At 31.9% G+C, this 14,912-nt stretch overlaps 1 protein-coding gene across 3 annotated transcripts in view; it reads right to left on the bottom strand.

The window, feature by feature from the left end:
- LOC105154829 (defective proboscis extension response 20) overlaps positions 1–14,912 on the bottom strand; it is a 190,184-nt gene that overhangs the window by 58,020 nt on the left and 117,252 nt on the right. For all 3 annotated transcript variants that reach the window (XM_011070571.2, XM_011070572.2, XM_087407290.1), the window contains exon 3: positions 14,385–14,434. The gene's annotated coding sequence lies outside the window, so the exon portion shown is untranslated. The remainder of the gene's footprint in view (positions 1–14,384; positions 14,435–14,912) is intronic.

Raw genomic sequence — 14,912 nt, 5'->3', positions numbered from 1 at the left:
TGCTGCGTTCTTTTACGGTTAGAGCGATATCTTTTTTTCTTTTCATTCTTCCACAACCAAAGGATATTCTCCTTGTCGACTCTAAGGAGTCATAATTTGAAAACTTTAGATAATGCGTCGTATGAATAAAAGCAAAGCGAATGCTTGTGCGCTGTTATTTAGTTTCGAAAGAATTTATTTGTTCATTTTCTCGAAATATGCATAATTGAATATAGTAAAAAAGATCTTTAAGCAGACAATTTTACTTGTAGGAAATATCAATAAAAGAAACGAGCATATTATTCCTTCTAAAAAATAAGTATTCTCAGAGAGAAGGGGAGAAGGAGAGAGAGAGAGAGAGAAAGAGAGAGAGAGAGAAAGAAAGAGAATAAATATACTAAAATTTATTTGTATAAACAAATATATTTGGACAACATAACAAATATATCTAATTTTACCATAAAATGAGATAACTGGCTTATGATTTTCTACCTATTATAGATAAAATTTTAAATACTTATTAGAGAGTTATTTCTACTACTAATATTTTTTTCTTATTTATGACATAAGGAACAATTCTAATTAATATTTGAAAACTCTTTAACTTTGCAAAGAGTTTTTCACAAAAAGTTTTTAGAAATTTTAGGACAATGTTACCGGAACTTGAAGTAACTTTATTTCAAATGCAATATTATTGATTTGACCAATACATTCATTGAATCAATGTTATAACAAAAAAGTACTTAAATATTAATAACGCATGCAATATATAATCAATATTGAGATTTGACACAAAAGTAGAAAGAACTTACTCTAGAAAAAAAACTTTATTCATAATACTTTTGAGGCTTTGATGAGTATTTACTTCAAAAATGCCAGAAAGTTTAGGAGTTATCGCCGTATCGTGATTCGTGATCCACTGCTAAGAGTAACGTTTCGTGAACTTTGCTGTTTACCTTATCAGAACAAGGAGCGCACGGATACTGAGTTGCTGCTCCGAAGAATTTCCTTTATGTAAACGCTGTTGAGAGGGAGAGGAAAAGGAGAAGGGCACTTCCTTAGCTTGTCAGGAAAGCAGTCTTCCATATCTACGTTATATCCTAAGTCTTTGTTTAAATTATCTAGACGGTTTTGTATTTCAGCTTCTCTTCCTTCTCCCTTTTAATAGCGTTTATATAAACAGAATTCTTCGAAAGAACAGTCCAGTATATCAATGCTATGTAATCCTCGCCCTGATGAAATAAACGATAAGGTTCACAAAACGTTAACATCAGCAATAGATCATATAAGGCAATAACCCGCAAATCCTTTGGCAAAATTTTATTTAGTTATTATGTAAATGCAAAATATACAGGATGTCCGGTAACAACACTTAAAGATAGATCCTGACATTATTTTGTAATACCAAAATATCTCAAAGCTACAATAGTTTTCGAATTAGAAGCATTTAAAGTTAACGAATCATATCGCCTAAAATTTGTTCAGATGTAGTTGGTATTTTGCGTTACATTACATTTGAATGTGCAAACTTTAAACGGTATGATTCGTTAACTTTAAACGCTTCTAATTCGAAAACTGTTATAGCTTTGAGACATTTTGTCATTAGGATTTTCGTTTCAAAATAATCTCAGGAATCTACCTTTAATCTGTTGTTACCGAACATCCTGTATATTTTGCATTTACATAATAACTGAATAAAGTTTTGCCAGAGGATTTGCGGGTTATTATGCCGTGTATGATTTATTGCTAATGCCAATGTTTTCTTATAATCTTGGTATTTTAGTATTAGGGTTTTCATCTCCAAATAATCTCAGGAATTTAAGCGTTATTACAGTCTTACCGGACACTCTGTACATTTAGTTTTAAAAAATTTGAGAACAGATAACTACACGAAGAAAATTTTCTGTTAAAATTTACCCTGAAAATATGGTAGTTGTCGTACAATAAAATATTTTAAAGATTTTTCACTTCACTTCAGTAAAAAATTAATCAAACTTATTTTATATTTTATTGAATGAAAGAAAATTACATAAAATTTCTCGAAATATAATATTGCTCCATATTTTCAAGGTAAATTCTAAGAAAAAATTCTTTCTGTGTAGCGTTACTATAAAAAACAAATTAACGAGAGGATAAGAAAATTAAAATAACAAACGAAAGAAAACAAAACAATAAGAGAAATTGAAATTGGATCAAAGAATTGAGATTGGCCTAAATTGTGGGTTAAAGTTATCGCCAAGACATATAATATTAAACACAAAGGGCAAGATCAAAAAATTTATGCAAAAGATAGAACGAGATATTTACGTATCTCATTCTATATCTTATTCATTTATTTTATTCTATCTTAAGTAAGTTCTGAAAAATATGAACCAATCAGAAATCTAAACGATGTCCAATTTCTTGAGGATTTCTAGTATTTCCTAACTAAAGCTATTCTCTATCTACATTTTCAAACTAAAATCAACTAGATCGAACAATCTGTTGAGCAGTAGTATAAGAAATAAATAGAATTTGAACCAAATACTCCGACTGGGCCGAAGTTACCCCATTTTACAGTCTACAATATGTTCCTTTATAAAATCTATAGTTATAACATTTAAACTTAAAGAAAATAATATATTGTTCTTATATGTATAAATCTAACTTATTAAATAAAATTCCTTTTTTTAATTAAGGAAAAGCAATTAAGTTTCCAAAATATTAAACATTCTTTGCATAAATAAATACATAGAAGATACATCTTCACAGTGTATTGAGTGTTTTATTTCACTTCCGCGGATTAAGCAGTGAGAAGACAAGATGAAAGTTCAACAGTTACGACAGAACGCCGAGTATCGACAGGCGTATATCATTGTATTGTGATTTTGTATGAAGCATTGTTTTCAATGCTACCACGATTACATTTTCGACAAAGCAATTCCATGATCCAAGATTTCGCGCTACACTGACAACAATAACGTATCCTAATTTACGTTTAAGAAGAGTCTAAGCTGGACCAAAGATTCACAATTTGATGTAACACGCATTTCACGTAGCTCTGGGGCGTTCGTTATAGAATGTTCAAAGGAAGATAATAAACTCGTCTGGTCTGCTCTAATTACGCCCAGCGGGCATAGCGATTATCGGCATCGTATAGTGTTGCTGGATTTTAAATAGCTGGCCGGTTACAAAGCTGGTCTCGAGATACAATGCCTCCTCTCTGCAGAGTAACGAAGGCAATGAAGATGCTGAAAAAGGTCGCGTATGCTGCCAGTTTGTGTGGGTCTTTTAATACCGTTCGGATCAATGCGCGGACAAAGTGGAGTTTAGTTCGTGATGCTTGGACGTCGGTTCTATGGTGCGCAAGCTTGCAACTGAGTTATTAGAACAGCTAAACATTATTGGAAGAGATTTATTGAAGATGCCATCAGTTTGTATAGTTATGTCAATCTATCGTTTGTTAGAATTCAAAGGCAAAATGATAAGAAGGTTTGATTCTGACATTGTTTATTCCGAAAACAGAATGAAAGTCTACGATATGCAGGGTTGGAAAGTAAGTATTGCTTGTTATGTTACATTATTGTCATAATTATTTTTTTTCTACAAATAGATAACGACATTACATTTCCTTATTTGTAACGTTAATGTAGTAACGCTATAATAGTAATATAATACGTGGATTAATTATTAGAATATGTTAACAGTAATGTAAATAAATGAATTTTAAAAGAAGGGAGTTGTATTGTGATTAACTATAATCACTATAGATTTCGTGTTAAATTGGTCAATTAGCGACATAGACAATTGACAAGTAAAATTGTAACCACTTATTAATTCCTTAGTAATGGCAATGATAATGATAAAGTTTTTTAAATCAATAACGCGAGTAACGATAACGAGTTATTTAAAAAAAAAATTATTATTAAAAAAAAATTATTTAAAAAAAAAGAAGAAAAAAAAGAAAGAAGAGGTAACGATAATAAGTTATTTTTACAAAGTAACTTCCAATCCTGTGTGTGTGTTGACATATATATGATATAAAATACAGAAAAGAGCTTGTTATCTGAAACAACGAGCTGGATAAAATGGGAAATTTTCTATTTACTTTGTAGGCCTGTCACGTACCCCAACTTACAAAACTTTCTAACATGACAGCTTAAAATTTCTTCTACAAAACTTTTTTCTAAAATGTTCCTAAGATTTTTTTGTTAGTGAGTTATAGCGGATTAAATAAAAGGAACATTTTGACTTTGATTGCTCACAACTCCATTAAAAATCATCGTACAGCAATTAAAAAAAATTTTTTTAAGCTAAAGCTTTGTTCTATCGAATGATATAATTGCCATTTTTTTGAAACATGTAGAAATAATATAAATGAAGTAGCGCTATGAACTTTAATGCCAATTCAATACATAAATGAAACGCAACTTGCCTCTATATCAACGAGTCTTGATTTTCCCTATGTACGATATATATATATATAAAATATATTGAGAAAAATAAATATATATATATTGAGAAAAATGTCTGCTTGAATTAATTGGAATTCTGGTTGACAATGGACAAATGTGAATTTTTTGATTAAATCTATTGATTCTAATCCAGATAACCTAGCAATTCTCTCTCTCTCTCTCTCTCTCTCTCTCTCTCTCTCTCTCTCTCTCTCTCTCTCTCTCTCTCTCTCTCTCTCTCTCTCTCTCTCTCTCTCTCTCTCTCTCTCTCTCTCTCTCTCTCTCTCTCTCTCTCTCTCTAATTGATATAATCACCAGAACATGCTGGTTTGTCCATTTTCAACTAGATATTTTTTTAAATCCATGTGTGCGTGTGTGTGCGTGTACATCAAGTCGGTTGGAAAGATATGGCTTTTTAAAGTACAATAGAAATCTGCCATAAGAGTCCTAATCAAATATCACATTTTTGTACATTTTTATTTTCTTAAAAATTTTAATCTAAATAACATTTTAATCTTCGACAAGGTATAAAATTCCATATTGGATATTACAAGTATGAAACTCTCCATATTATATACTAGTTTGGCTGTCGATTTTTAATAATAAAAATTCATGTTCTTAAGTTAATTATAATAAAATTTTTATTAATTTATAACATAAATTTATAATTTAAAATATAAACTTAATTTAGAATATAATTTAGAATAAAAATATATTGACAAAAATTATCCGTAAAATTATATGTTGATTGGAAATTTTTGACAGCCACCGTATATTTAAAAAAATTATAATTTAACAAAAACATGTACAAATTTTTTAAAATAAATAAAATAAAACATTAATTCAATGCGCCATAATGGCTTCACTGCGAATCATAAGGTGGTTGACACTGTTTGCGAAAGTCTTGAGAAGCTGTTTAAAAACGGCATAAAAGAACGAAGTGAAGAAGAGAGAAAACATCTCGCAGGACTATAAATAAAATTATAAGGTAGGCCATAAACGAGGAAAAAGAATAAGAAAAATATAGAGGGAAAGACTAGCGTCAGAAGGAAAACTCCGTGGAAAAGGGCAACCGCTTGGTTTTCTTTTCTCAGAGTCTTTAGCTTATGAAAGAGAAACATATCGTCTCTATCGAGACGGTCGCGACTCCTGAAGCTTCTAAGGGCTGATTAAAATCTCAGTGTGCTGATTTAAGTGATCAAATTAAGTTTAACCGTTTCAATTCCCGAGTGATAAGGCTGTATAAGGTTTTATTGGCGCACAATTGGTGAATCTCCTCTAAAACAAGTATTCTACAGTAGCGTGGATCCTCGCTCGGAAAGTGGAGCTTTCACTTTAGTTTTTACGACGTTACATTACCCCGCAAATCAATGTAAACGTCATTATTCTTACAACGTTACGGACGATGTTGTCACAGGGTACAGAATTTAAATAATTGGTCTTGAACAATATTACAGCCGTTACTTTGAGACTACAAGTTTTAACTTAGCAATAAAAACATTTTTATAACGATAGAAAAGAATTTATAATTGATTCATATAAATATCGTTTGTGGTAACATAAATCTCAAGAAAATTGATATTATGGATAATAATATTGTCTATTGTAAAATAGGAACAATATTGTATAAAATTAATTCCCTGAAATCGAATTACTTTTGCTATTGTATGATAAAATATGTCGTTGTTACATATGAACACATTTTAATATACTTAATGTAGACGAATGCAGTACATAAAATGGCATAAAATCATGTTCCAAAGACAAAAGAGAGATGAGATATTAAATGAGAAAATATGAAATCGAGGACAATCGAGGTTGTGGTAGAAGATCGTTTTTTAGTCATTCAATTCACTGCGTTTATTAGCAGCCTTTTAAATCCCGAGTAAATCCACGCATGGTTGCGATTGCTGGCGCGTATTTTTACGAGACCAAATTACACTGCCAGCATATGCGCATACTGCATGCTCGCTCTGTGTGACGAATTTATACGCGAGTATGCGGGTATAAACCTTTTCTCGCTCGTGGATCCGAAAAATTGTGTCCCGTTTCATCGATGCCGTGTAATCAGCTAACAAACTGATCGAGTTTGTTCAACTTCGCATAGTGAAAAACAATATTTTCGTTTCGTTTGCATCGTAACTATCCCTCGCATACATGGCAAAAATGAATAATACTGACGAATCATTAAAGATCGTAGACGATAAAAATAAAGGTAAAAAGTGAAACAAGAATCTTTTTTAAAATTCCGCCACTTTTGTTAATGTTCTCACTTTAAAAGCACGCTTTTCTAAATCTGCGTTTTAGTTGGTCGGGTCTTATCTCAAGAGAGAAAGAGAGATTGGCGCAAAAACGATCCCGCGTACAGCGTAAGTCTGTTCGCGCTAGAGCGATTCTTAATGGGAAATGGTGGGGTATCGCATGCTCAGAAAAGTTGGATCTTCTTTGGAAAGGTTTCAGTCCATAAAAAAGCGACGATGGTAAGAGGTGATTGGTATGGTCAAAGGTACGAACAGGGTCGATGGTAACTGTGATAGCAGGCCTTCGACCTCCGTAGAGCATGTCGAGCATGGAATTAGGCACTTTTCCAGAAAAGTACTTGATCTGGTCGACTGTATAGGTTTAGAGCGCCAACTAATTACCACGGCACTCCAGCTCTTTTCACTTTTTATCTCTTTCTCTCTTTCTCAGTTCCTTTTATATATACTGTTTTGCTCCTCCTTTCGCGCGTCTGCCCCTTTCTCTGTTCTTTTTCGTTAAATTTTCTACATATTCTCTTTTTTCTTCTTTTTTTCTACAAATCGCGTCAAACTCATTTTACGCTTTCAAACTTTAGAATTCACCTTTACCGATTTGCGAATCCAGTGGTTTTTTGCATACTGCATAATTGATATCGTAATCGGCTATTTGAAAACTGTGTTCCTTTTGTTAAAATTGCGAATCTTCTGTCAGCATAAAAATAAAACTATAAAAGACGGTAGTGCCAGGTGTTTTCGGAGCATTTAACGAACTAATTAAATTTCTTTTTAAAATCCCACCATGCGAATAAAACCTCGAATATAACAACATGAAAAGTAGGTAACCATAAAAAGTATTCAATAATAAAAAGCATAATTTTTACATTACTGTTATTTTACGTTGCAATAACCATTACACGCGATAATCATTGCTACTGCAAAAATAAAAATGAATTCTCCAGAGCGGAAAAGCGATTATAAGTACTGGCTTAAAAACTGTATATTTGATCGTGTGAATTAAAAATGTGGTTTTGTGGTTTATTAAGAAACGAAACTATCGATTCGTTTATTCTATTATACTCGCTCAGCAAAGCGTTATTATCTTCACAAAAGAAATAAATAGAAACTAAATCGATAAATACAATTGAGAAAGTTGATATTTATTACAGAAAATAGATGTCTTGCAATAAAGACAAAATACGTTTCTATATGTGTAAGAAATTGTTACTACAATCGAAATTATAATAACAACTTGCTGTGCCAATTATCTTTTACATCTTATCGCTTGCATGTATTATGCAAAGCATGCAATACTGTAATGAATACTCGTAGAGAAAACAAAATACCTCTTACGAATTCCCAATAATGCAAATCGTGCAGTTCAATTATCAAGTACCAATAAATGTTTTATCCATTCCTCTTTTATCTACGTTTGAAGATTATTGAGCTTTGTTTTTTTTCTAAAAATAATGAAAACTACATGAAGATCTTTAACAATAACCGTTTTTTAAGTTCTTTGATGGAAGATCAATCATTATTTTGATTGATTAACAATGAGTTACCGAAAGGATGTGATGCGGTTTGTAGATCGATACGCAGTGGATATCGTATGGCTATTTAATATACCGACAGATCACGAAGCACTTTATTCCGTTAGTTTTTTTGCTGCCAGAAAGCACTCTCCATTTACACTGTAAAAGCTTCGCACAACCAAGTAAAGCGAATCGAGGGACATGGAAACAAATTGAGACAATTTGAGACAAGTGTACGAAGCAATACAATGGTATATACATACATTGTCCGTGGCATTTTCTCGTAAAATTTGTTACTTAAGCTTTTCCAGCACATGCAGTATAAATAATGCAAATAATGCACTAAAATTGTTTATTGCACAATATAATATACGAAAAGAACGATTTTGTTAAAATATTTAAAAATTTAGCTAGATATATATCTAAAAATAATTGTGTTAGGCCAAAATAAATATGTACAGCATTCAAATTGGGGTTGCCAGAATATGAAAATTTTTTAAATATTTTTCTAAATAAAAATATTTAGAATTCTTTAAATATTTTTGTAAAAATTCTAAATTCTCTAAAAAAACCTCTAAATATTTTTACAGTATTGTAATTAAAATACAAGTATTTTATTTAATTAGTTCAATAATCCTATAAAATTACTTTTCAATTGTCTTCAGCTAAAATTTTAGACACTTCAGCAAAACCGTATATGTATGATACACATTTTCTATCTCGGTGTTTATCACGTGTCACACTCCTGCGTGCTCCGAATTCCGGAAAACCTCTCGCTTATTTCCGAGTACGATATCGCGACGCGCTTTGCTTCGCGCATAGCTGGTTTCCGTTACGGAAACAATATCAACCAGAGTCGTATTTCATTCGTGAACGCGCAGTAAGGCCGAGCACAACTCCGAGACTACGGATATCGTATCGAGTGATCGATAGTGTCGTAAAGGATCCATCATAATCAGTTGCGGAATCTCGACCTCGCCGATTTGATTTGGTGCGGTTTGATTCTATTCTGGTACCTCTATCGAGATACGGGATATACGCTTTGATTATATCCGAGTTCCATGGTACGGAAACGCAACCCAGCTACGCTGGGACTGACTGGGAACGGAATTCAAGGCGGACGACCCGGGTATTCCGATCACGTGTCGGACAACCGACAGTGCGCTTCCATTCAGCCACGTCGTTGCGCGTTTCCTCTCAATTCCCTTTTCTACGAAAAGAAAGTTCTTGAACTTCGTGTTCGCGAACGTTTCTAAGAGACGTCTCCCTTCGCGTCTTGTCTTCGAGAGTCGACTCGTCTCGTCCTCGCGCTTCACTTAGGTAAGCGAGCTGATTCGCGTCCACGATTTCACACGACGGGATCTTTGTGCGTACCAAAGGGACGGCACGTGGCCAGAGACTCGCTTTGTACCGTCAGAAGTTGAAAGCTAAAATATCTGTGGAATTTCCTATTGTAACGTAGAGAATTTCGCGCCGAAAGAGTGCTACGCTCTGATATGCGACAGCATTTTTGGTGCCATTTTTGGAACAATGTCAAATATATTGTTCGCATTCTCTCGATTTGAAATTTCTTAAAATGTCTAATGTTCTTTCATAAAAGCTTATTTTTTATTAAAAAGGATAGCTTCAATTTATAGTCGGAAACCACGGATTCTTACATCATGAATATGTATATTGGTTTGAGTATATTATAAAGCATATTCGATTTCTTCTCTTTTAAATTTGGCGATCTGCGACATTCCTATTATTATTTATGTTTATTTATTCCAATTTTGTAATTTCAATTTGCAACGTTCCATCTATTATTTACATTTATTTATTTAATTTTATAACTTTGGCTTATCTATTTATTTCTTACTTTAATGGTTTTAACTTATTTTTCCGTCACTTCTTTTTTGAAACTCAGTTTAGTCGTGTCACTTTGATTAATTTTATTCTGACTGTCTTATAACTTTTTAATTTATTCATTTTTACATTGATCAATTTTAATATTAATGACGCGACGGATAGTTGTAGTTTTACTAGTGTTACGTATCTTTCACACTCTTGGATCTTTGGTGAGTTTTCTTTTTTTATTTGCTTGACTTCTTGATGCCAAATATGATACTTTATAAGTCCAGTTTTATCAACATAGGATTAACTTTAATCTAGATTCAATTTACTTTTTATCTTTTTCTAACTCTCAGAATTAGAAACCGAAGTAGAATCGAGATTAAAGTTAATTTTATGTTAGTGGGATCGAGCCTGAGTATCATTAACTAAGAAGTTAAATAAATAAAGACATAGTTAGCGTTTTAATTTAAATCATTAACCTGCTTCTCTTAATTAACGTTTGGGAATATTTCATTTGAAGAAAGATTGCTATGGTTTACTTGAGACTGGGAGATAATCAATTTTATGTTGTATTTCTACGCTGATGAAGTGGAAATTTGTAATTATAGTACCCATTGTACAGATTCAAGTTTTATCGAAGACACTTCATTTTAAATTGTTTGCGCCACTAACTATTTTGATTCTTATATCCCTATCTTTAATTTTTCGATTGTTATTTTGTCTTTTAATTATTATAATTTGGTCCACTTATTCTCTACCTAAATAGAGAGAACACGGTCGCATTAGAAACTTGTTCACCAGAAGTCGCAAAACAAAGACAAGAAATTAAATTAAGTAAAGAGCTTCTTGAGTAAGTGATAACCTATATAGCATCTATATAGCATAGATTGTGAAACTAACAAACTTTAAATCAAATGATTCATCAGCACGAGCCTAGCATAACTATCTTGAGTGAGTAAGATTCATGAAAAATAAATAACTCAGCAGTTTTTACCAGCCAATCGTTATCGGCCATTAGAAGAGAGCTTCGAAGCTTCCGGCGCCGTAGTTTCCGGACCATCGCGGAATATCAGGCGGTCGATCTTACCCTTAATTACAAGTCATTGTCCCGGGAAGCATCGCGGGAGTCCGAGTTCCAAGAAACTTGCTTGATCGTCTTGCAGCTGCGAGCACGCGTCGTTCGGTCGCAAGGCTACCCGACTGTACGAAGAGAGCTGCCTCTTGAGTTCCTCGAGCTTAATGGAACTTCTACTTGGATGCTACAACGCTACCTTCCTATCTTCCAATTGATTCCACTCACGCGCCACTTCGAGGCAGCTCGTACCGATAGTTCTAACTATCCGAGAAGGAAAGAATCGATCTCTGCCTACCGTTTATTCTTACCACCTTACGGTTTTATCGCGCGATTTCAATCAATTGGGAATTCGTGTGATTTTATTATCGAAGTCGGTCGGGGATGTCAGTATGCCCGAAGGGTCTATCGATCATGTAATTAAGTTACGAAGCAAGAACTGGAAATGGCAGTAAAGTAACCACATATTATGCTTGATCGTGCGAAACACCTAATTATCGAGGTTTTATGATTATAAAAAAAAATAGATGATAATTGACAGTAATAAAAAATAATAAAGCAAATAAAAGAGAAAGAATTTAACTTTTTGAAAACTGGAGCTTTCTCATAAAGTAATTTATGATAGATCGCTTTGTAAAGATTTTCAGGGTCGCTGAACGCGATTCCGATCTAAAAATTCTAAAATTCACATTTCAAAACAATAATTTGATTATCGTGAAACTCGGATTTAAGAGATTCTTGGTATGTTTGAATATAACCTGAAAATATCGAATTTCAAAAGGATAGTAATCTCTATGAAGAAGGATCTAGTGTTACAGGGTTCGTAATCAGAGTTTGGAAATTAGTATTAACTGTTTATATGTTGCACTGAGATTCAAATAAAGCAACTGGAAACTTGATATTATATATTTCCCAATTAAAAATTCTTTAAAACCAAGTTTTATAAACAAATTATTTTTTTTAATTCTATCCGTTTAATTCACATTGAATCGACCATTTTGAATTTTTTATTTTTAACCTCAGATTCAAATAAATATTCATTATCAAATTATCCCATATGTTAAGTTCCACAAAAATTGAGCAAGCAGTTTATAAAATAAAAGAGTCTTCTGCGTGATCCGCAAATGAGGTCACCAATCCACAAAGGAATAAAATCTATAATATAATCTACAAATTTTGTCAGTTATGCCCGAAGAGTCTATGGATCATATGATTAAGTTACGAAGCAAGAACTGGAAATAATAGTAAAGTAACTATATATCATGGTCGATCGCGTGAAAATATATCCAATTATCGAGATTTTACGATCATAAAAGAAAATAGATGATAATTAACAGTAATAAAAAATTATAAAATAAATAAAAAAGAAAGATACAGAGAAAGCATCTAGTATCAGTAATGTAATCTACAAATTTTTTATTTTTTAACTGAGAGATAAGCACGTTATATAAAAATTTTTAATTATGATATCTATTATTGATTCAGTATAGCTCAGATAATTGTAAATTTATCTTTTTGCATTAAAAACATGTGCATATATGTTCAATTTAATCAATAATGTACTCTTTATTCGATCTAATAGAAATAAAACTCGATTCTGTATAATGGATTTATTATTTTCTTCCTGTGTCTCTTTACTCGAAAATTTCGGTTGTCTGCAATTATCCATAGAGAGCAATCAGCGGTGCGTTTTAATCACGAAAAAGGATAAAAGGTTTCACATTGTGAGAATTATAGCTGAGCCGTTTTGGGAACTTCCAGGTTATTCCACTCACGTACCACTTCGTAGAACTTATAAAGACATTTATATCCACTCAAGAGGAAAAAAAGAAGAATTTGTTAAATGCTTTCTTTGTCTTTGCCGAAACTCAAGTTATACTCATTTAGTAATCTCGAAGCAGAGAATTTTTCGTCACTCTTCCAATTAGAAATGGATTCCTCTTGGGACAGAGAAAAATGATACATTTTCTTTTTAAGATAGATTTAGGGGGAATTACATTTAACTGGAGGAATTAGATTTAACAGGTTAATATCGCTTAAGCCTTTTGCGCTTTCTGTTATCAAAGCACGAAATGCTTGCGAGTGCATGTCGCGTGCGTTACACGATAGAGAGTTTCCGCTGCACGGACCACCGGGCGTTACCGTTGCGCCTAATGGAACTCGAGCTTGGCGTTAGTGCGACCTCATCGTATCCCTCCCAATCGATTTTACTCACGCGCCACACCAGAACAGATTGCACGCTTCCCTGTATCTAGGCGCAATGAAAAACGATCGCTGTTTTCGGTTCATCATCGCACCTGCGCTTTTATCGCAGGTCACGCGCATTCACGCCGCAACAACGTCCATAACTCTTAAACCCAAAGACGAACACGCTTTTGATATTTTCTTCATTTTGTTAGATAAGAATGGTCCATATTTGGAGAATACTGCGGAAAACGAAACGAACAAAACGGCGCGAAATTTTCACGGCTATAAAATGATTGATTCTTCACCGAATTTTTGTGATATAAATTTTAGAAACTTCTTAAGTATCTCTCTCTTCGATGGAAAATAAATGTTTTTACGCGGGAATATGCAAGAAAATAAGAAGATGTAATTTACAAAATATCTCGTGTATTATGTAAATGTATGCACGTATCAGAAAGAGCTTTCTCTATTCTATTCTGCTATTCGTTATATTCTGAGAAAGAAGTAGTTATACCAACAACTAGGAAATTGAGGAAAAATAGCATCTCAACTATGCATTGTAAAGTTGCTGTAAGAAAAATGAATAAGTGTACATACGAACTTAAGGAAACAGAATAATGTTAACCGTTTGCAATGTACATGTTAGATTGCAGTACAGGAAAATAGTAATGTATAAGATTGTTTTATTGAAAAAAATTATATTATTAATAAAAAATGTGTTATACCATGTCTCATCGCGGTATATTAATTTATTAAAAAAAATTTAAATAAAAAGATATTGTTACAACCCATTTTATGAGAAGTTTATATAATAACTTAATTATAAATAAAATATATATAAAATATATATATTACATATATATATAAATTAATTTAATTATTTCACACACACACACACACACACACTTATTTAATAATTGCATGGTAATAAAATAATGTTAATATATAACATTACATTTGTTAGTGTATTTTTCAAAATTTGTTCTTATGATTTTATAAAACTAGTTGAAGATATTAAAACACATTTCCAAATATATAATAAAATAAAAACATAAAATATAAAATATAAAATAAAAATGCAAAATGTAAAATAAAAAATAATGTGACTCACAGATATGATGCACAGCAGCGGAGTTGTAATTGCATTGTAACTTCGTCGGTCTGTAACATACAAATATAAAATTCAAATTTTAACAATGACCAAAGAAATAAATACACGAATATCTCAAAAAATAATTATATATATATTGCGTGTTGAATATCATTCTTGTAAATGGATATTTAGCAATTACATAACTATGAAGTAAATATTTAATTATTTTAAAAATAATATTTAAATATATATATATATATTGTTACAAAATAATCACACATATTGTATTCATTGGATTTAATTTGTCTAAAAATCGATTTTTAACAAGCTAATTAACAAGATAATTTCTAAAAAAATTTAATTATTATAAAATTTATATTTAAATGTATAATTTACAAGTGTGGGTGTGTGTGGACCTAATGATTGACGCCATAATATTTGGCGCGATGTGCTTAATCATTTTATTCCAAATTTAAGAATTTTTCATTTAAAAGAGTAAAATATTCTTCTTTCAATAATAAATATAATTGTCCTTATATCAATTCC

Source organism: Acromyrmex echinatior, chromosome 6 (assembly GCF_024713525.1).
Source record: "Acromyrmex echinatior isolate Ae372 chromosome 6, ASM2471352v2, whole genome shotgun sequence".
Taxonomy (NCBI): domain Eukaryota; kingdom Metazoa; phylum Arthropoda; class Insecta; order Hymenoptera; family Formicidae; genus Acromyrmex; species Acromyrmex echinatior.
This window is presented reverse-complemented; position numbering and strand designations above follow the sequence as displayed.